Here is a 7,118-nt window from a genome sequence, read left to right on the forward strand (position 1 = left end):
ACAACGTTAAGCAATATCATGAGAAAGGGATTCCTTTATTTATTTATTTATTTATTTATTTATTTATTTATTTATTTTTATTTTTTATGCAGGGTCTTGCTCTGTCTCCCAGGCTGGAGTGCAGTGGCTCGATTTCAGCTCACTGCAACCTCCGCCTCCTGGATTCAAGTAATTCTCCTGCCTTAGCCTCCCCAGTAGCTGGGATTCTAGGCGCCTGCCACCAAGCCCGGCTAAAGTTTGTATTTTTAGTAGAGACGGGTTTGACCATGTTGGCCAGGCTGGTCTCGAACTCCCGGGCTCAAGTGATCCGCCCACCTCAACCTCAGCCTCCCAAGTAGCTGGTATTACAGGAATGAGCCACCACGCCTGGCCAAAGGATTCTGTTTGGTGCCAAACTGGCTGGGTGTGAATCTTGGCCTTACCATTTAGTATGTAAGTGACTATGGGCAAGTTACTTAATCTCTCCGTGCCTCAGTTTCCACATTTCTCAAGGTAATAAGATTGATACCTGCCTTTTGGGGTTGTCACGAGAGTTGTGCCTGGCAGAGAGTTCTGTGTAAGTGTTTCTTGTTATAATGATTAATTTACTTTTAATTCTGATTTAATAAAGAGAAGGTCTCAGTTTGGTGCTAATATGTTTTCAACAATTTCTCTTAGCAGTTGCTAATCTCCTTCTAACAGAGAGCAGGGATTAATTTGTGAGAGTTTTTCATTACATTTATTTTTATGGTTATCTCACATTTTGCCCTTATACGGCAAGTGAAATTGGTTTTCCCTTTTATAACAGTGACATAAAGTTTTTTTTTTTAGAAAGTAACTTTATTTAAATACAGTGTGAGTTGACTTCAGCAAAAAGTATTAAGAAAATTATAAATATAAGTGTGATAAAACGAAGGCAAAAATTCTGAAGGTGGGATCCAGGTGACAGAAGTTTGGGAAGCAGTAAACTCCAATCTCACCTGAAGGAACTTCTAGCACAAGCATATTTCTGGGCTTTTTTTTTTTTTTTTTTTTTTGAGATGGAGTCTTGCTCTGTCGCCCAGGCTGGAGTACAGTGGTGTGATCTCTGCTCACTGCAAGTTCCACCTCCCGGGTTCACGCCATTCTCCTGCCTCAGCCTCCCACGTAGCTGGGATTACAGGCGCCCGCCACCACACCCAGCTAATTTTTTGTATTTTATTTAGTAGAGATGAGATGAGGTTTCACCATGTTAGCCAGGATGGTCTCAATCTCCTGACCTCGTGATCCGCCTGCCTCGGCCTCCCAAAGTACGGGGATTACAGGTGTGAGTCACCGTGCCCGGCCAAGCATCTTTCGAATGAGGATACCCCTGGGCATTTTTATATTCAGGAAGAAGCTTCAGCAGGAAGCGTCCTCTGGCTTCCGCCCAGCTTCCTTTTGCTTTTCCATCTGTGCATGGCCACAGAGATGAGTCTCTGAGCCAGCTGAGTGACTGTCCCATCCCATGGCCACACGCTCCCTGCCCCATGATACTGCAACCCTCTAACTCTGGGATGGGGGTTCCCAGAAGAAACAGGCAGACTCATAATCAGTGCATGACATCTGGGGAGTCACACAACATCAGAGCAATTTAGATCATTTAGACCAGTTGTACACAATGGATGCAGTTTGGTTAAGCCTGAACCCATGACTGGCTTCCCTTTCCTGGCATCAGATACCTTCATGCCTCCTGAATGAGAAAGAAAGCAGGTCTGCCAAGTCTCAGGAAGGCAAAGCGAAGTCAGTAACTATTTCTATGGAGGGAGGAGACTGGGTGAAATTAGATGAGATCATAAAGACCTGGAGAACGTGTTTTTAAGCACCATGGGCAAATAAATTGAAAAAGATGGAAATGTTAAATTCTGAAAATTTTAATCTGAGTAACAAAGAGAAACAGCTCTGGGGCCCATGTAAGGAAGATCTGGGTAGCAAAAGCCAGAAATTAATGGATCATATGGGTGGTTGAAATATAGGCCTTTAATGAGACCCCCAACTGGAGAATCTGCTTCTACAATTCTGTGCCTTGGACCTTCAATTTCAGCTCTCCAAGGGAAGCCATCCTGGAGGGGTTTGTGCTAGCTCTGAACAAGTCCTCTCTGAGGACAGGTAGGCTGCAGTCTCCATCAGAATATCCTTCTTTCCTCCAATGTCCCTATTTGCACCTTTGGTGTTCCTGTTACATTGGTCCCTGGGTGAGAAACCTTTGGGGCCACAGTTCAATTTCCCTTCTCTTTCATTTCACCACCCAGACAGTTATTAAGTCCTCAAATGTTTTCTGTGCAATTACTATGAGTCCATTGTCTTGTTCTCCATTCACACCGCCCTCTTCTTCAGCCCACCCTTCATTCAGTAAATATCGGGTGCCCAATGTGTGTTGGAACTCGACTTGTGTCACCTTATGCCCGAATCCTTGATCTGGAGCCCCCATGAGGTTAAGCGTAATCAGTGCTCAGGAAGATTTACTGAATTGATATAAGGGTGTCTCAGTCTTCTCTGTCCTGCTGCAGATGTTTTTGTTGGCTTAGTTGGGAGATCAAAGCTCTCATGAAACCCTGGTCTAGCGGGAATCCCTAGAACTTCCCTGAAATTGACATCCTTATGGGCCTCAGGCCTGGGGATCCATCACCCTGCCCTGTCTTCCTAAAAACTCCTAAACTGGGAGTATGAGAGGAGGGCTGGACTGCTGTGGACTTTAATTCATTGAATGCCCAGATGGTCAAATAAATGAAAGTATGAGTCTGCAAGCAGCTGAGGAGTGGAGTTATTGGTTGCTCATCCAAGATGCTTTGTCTTACTTCTTTGATTTTCAAGTTAATCTATCCCCTGCTTTTTTTCTTTAATCAGTTGACTTTTCAGAGACTCTTTTTGCATACGTTTATTACTAAAGGTAATTAACAAATCATATGGACATATTTACGTATTCAAATTCAATCCCTGTATGAAGAAATACTTTGATGTAAACAGGGTACTTTATTCTAGATACATATATTTGTTCCTTGTTCATTGACTACATAATCAGATAATAATGCTGTGGGTGCACATTTGAGTTAAGGGGAAGAAGCCTCTTAACTTTCCATGGTACGGTTTTCAATAGAATCCCCTCATGGTAAATATTTTTATTCTGGAATAATATGCCATATTGTTTATAGAAAGATTTCTTATTCGACAGTAAAATGGTTGTATTATTTTGATTACATTCTTAGTCCTTGGTAATTGTCTCATTTTTCTTGCATAAAAGGAACTCAGACACCTAACACAATTGTACCTCGACACCAATTCAGCTCATTATGAAGAATTCTGCCGATAGAATTCAGTGAGTTGTGAATATCTTCTTTGCCCACATTTAGTTTTCTCAAATCATCTGTAATTCATAGGTAGCACAGATGTTCCCAGCTGCTGGAAAATGAAACTTGAAGTGCTTGCCGATAAGCAGAAAAATATCTAATTCAAATTCCAAGAATTATTTGACCTAAATCAATTTCAACTTGAGAAAATGGGATCAACTCTCTGTACCCCACAAGAATCACCCTGGTGATTAAAAAGTAAATCTTGAAGAATTAAATTATGTTGCTGTTCAGCTTTCATACGCACACTTAGGAAAAAAAAATCAGAGCATCAAAGGCTGTTGGAATAACTCAATTTAGTGATGATGGCAGAGCGCTGCTGAAAAAGAGCTTTCTAGGCAGTGAGCTTTGCTCGGGGGAACTGCTGCACACTTCAATTGGTATCTGAGAGAAAAGGAGAGGTCTTTCAGATGAATAATTTTATGACTTTCAACCACACACATACAGCTTGAATATCAAATTGTTTTAAATGAGAACTTCAAAAAGATCCACCTGTCAAATGAATAAAAAGCCCCAAACAGTTGCCTAACAGAACAAAGAGATTTGGATTCAGATGCCAAACAGAGATGGGACGAGGCGAGACTCTATTGTGCCAGCATCCCCAAGACGCATGTACGAGGTAGAGTTTACCCTCTGATGGATGTGGGGGTCTCTTAGTTCACTTGGGTTGCTATGACAAGATTCCTTGGGATGCGTAATCTATAAACAACAGATATTTATTTTTCACAGTTCTGGAGGTTGAGAAATCTGAGATCAATGGAAGGGTGAACTGCTTCCTCATACCTCTTTTATAAGGCCACTAATCCCACCCATGAGAGCTTAATTTCCCCCTAAACAGGCCTCATCTCTTAACACTTCACATTGTTGATTAACTTTCAACCTATGAATTTTGCAAGGACACATTCAAGCTATAGCGGGGGGCATTGAGCCTCAGGATTTCAAAGATCATCAAATCCATCCCCACTTGTTTCGCAAGTGAAAACACAGAGGCCAGAACACAGGTGTCCTGCCAGCTGCAACCCCACCCCAGTCAGTGAGTCTAGACACATTCCACATTAGCGTTCTCTGAGTAGCACGGAGAAAAATTAGTGATTGATAAACTGCTCTGGTCTGTGGGACTAATGAAAGACAATGATTTATGTGTCACTCTTCCTAGATGATATTTGCATTTTAAAGGAGGGCTTCAATACCTTCGGCTCAAAGGAACGAGCTAAGGCAAGGATTTTCAGACAACTGAATCAGAATGAGAGATTCTTCTCCTATCTTCCCCTTACGTGTTTCATATCAAACAAGTAGGTATGTATATATCAAGGTATCTACTGAGTGTTGTGGAGAAGGGGCTGCCATTGTTGTAAGATTCTAATTCTTGTCCTGCTTTCATTTAAAACAGCTTGAATACGATTCATCCATGTAATCCAAAACCACTTGTACCCCTAACACTACTGAAGTACAATTTTTTTTTTAAATGTGATATTCAAGCGGTGTGAATATCGTTGAAAGTCATACAATTATTCATTTGAAAGGGTCTGCCACCCGATGAACCACATGAGACCTGGGTATCTGATGTGGTTTTGCTGTGTCCCCACCCAAATCTCATCGAATTGTAATCCCCACTTGTCAGGGGAGGGACTTGATCAGGGAGGTGATTGGATCATGGGGGCAGATTTCCCCCATGCTGTTCTGGTGATAGTGAGTAAGTTCTCATGAGATCTGATGGTTTAAAAGTGTGGCACTTCCCCCTTCAGTCTTTCTCTCCTGCTGGCTTGTGAAAAAGGTGCCTGCTTCCTCTTCGCCTTCCTCCATGATTGTAAGTTTTCTGAGGCCTCCCTAGCCATGCGGAACTGTGAGTCAAACCTCTTTTCTTTATAAATTACCCAGTTTCAGGTAGTTTTTTATAGCAGTGTGGGAACGGACTAATAAAAAATCCAAGTTGATCTTCAGGAAGCTAGGCACAGGGACATTTGCCCGGGGTTTCTCCTCTCTCACGGAAGTTGGGAGCAAGATATAGGCTCATGAAAGTGCAAATGCTCTGTAAATTGGGATCTGAGATAGGGGTTCTGATTTTCATCAGCTGGGATGGGATGCTGCTTTCGCCAACAGCAGTGCCTCTGCTGCCCAGTGGCCACCTTGGCTGACTGACTTAGTCTCCAGTCTGCCCCTAAATTTTGGTGGCCTGGAGTGCAACATGACCCCAGGGGAGGAGGGGTGCCTCAGGGATTCATGGTGGCCATGCAGGTCAGTTCCTCCCCACTAGTGCACAGAACATGGGTCCTCTGGGAAAGCACCTGCAGCCCCCCTCTTGCTGGCCCAAGAAAAATGACAGATTTTGTCTTTCTTCCTCTCTTCCACGCTTCTATTTTATCTGGTTCCTCTGATCTCTATTCTCCAGTCCATATGTCTATTCTCTCACTCTGCCTTATCATCTGCTGGCCTTTAAAAATTTATATAAGGCCCTCATTAGAATTTAAAATTTTTCCTGCTGGGTGCGGTGGTGCACGCCTGTAATCCCAGCACTTTGGGAGGCAGGGGTGAGCGAATTGCTTGAGCCCAGGAGTTTGAGACCAGTCTGGGCAACATGGCAAAACCTTGTCTCTACAAAAAATACAAAAATTACCTGGGCATGGTGGCATGCAATATAGTATAGTCACAGTTATACAGGAGGCTGAGGTGGGAGGATCACTTGAACCTGGGAAGTAAAGGCTGCAGTGAGCTGAGATCACGCCTCTGCATTCCAGCCTGGGTGACAAAGTAAGACCCTGTCTCGGAGAAAAAAAAAATAAACATTTTTTCTACATGTAGATTCTGTAAATTTCTTATTAGGTGTATCTGTATGTAGCCTTTTGGTTTGTTTTTACTTTCTGAATTGCTACCTTTTTTTTTTTTTTTTTTTTTTGAGACAGTCTTGCTTCGTTGCCCAGGCTGGAGTGCAGTAGTACGATCTTGGCTCACTGCATCCTCCACCTTCTGTGTTCAAGCAATTCTCGTGCCTCAGGCTTTCAAGTAGCTGGGATTACCGGTATCTGCCACCATGCCTAGCTAATTTTTGTATTTTTAGTAGAGACGGGGTTTTGCCATGTTGGCCACGCTGGTCTTAAACTCCTGACCTCAGGTGATCCGCCCACCTCAGCCTCCCAAAGTGCTGGGATTACAGGTGTGAGCCACAGCGCCCAGCTGATTGCTGCTTTTTAATGGGATTTTTTTTTCATTATATTTTCCAATCAGTTGTGTGTATGTAGCAAGCTATTGACTTTTATATATACATTTTTATAGCTAGCTATCTTATTGAATTATCCTATTGATTTTAACAGTTTTGTTTTTGTTTTTACTCTATTCTCTTTGGTTTTCCAGGTGTAGAGTCAAAACTAGTTGCAAATAATTATAATATTATCTTCTCTGTTATGTTTATACTTTTATTCTCCCACAGCAATGGTGAGTTTCAGTGCTGAGCATGGACATCTTCTCCTGTCCTCTTGGGTTTTCCATTTGGTTTCTTCTGAGGATTCTGCTTCTCTGATTTTGTAATGATTTGGGATGTTGAACCTGAGTTCTGACCTGGGCTCTCATTGGTTCTGGGGAGTGAAGGTCAGGGGCTCAGGGGATCCTTAGAATCGGGGGTCCACAAGGCTGGTGGACTATTTAATCCTCTCCTCCATGTTCACAACTGAAATCCCTGTCCCATCGTCCCTGCTCCTTCCTGGTGCTTCCTCCAGCTTGACTTGTAGTCTTGGGAGCTTAGCAAAGTTGATTTTAGGGAAAGGAAAAAGAAGAAAGGAA

Source organism: Mandrillus leucophaeus, unplaced genomic scaffold (assembly GCF_000951045.1).
Source record: "Mandrillus leucophaeus isolate KB7577 unplaced genomic scaffold, Mleu.le_1.0 Scaffold70, whole genome shotgun sequence".
Classification (NCBI taxonomy): domain Eukaryota; kingdom Metazoa; phylum Chordata; class Mammalia; order Primates; family Cercopithecidae; genus Mandrillus; species Mandrillus leucophaeus.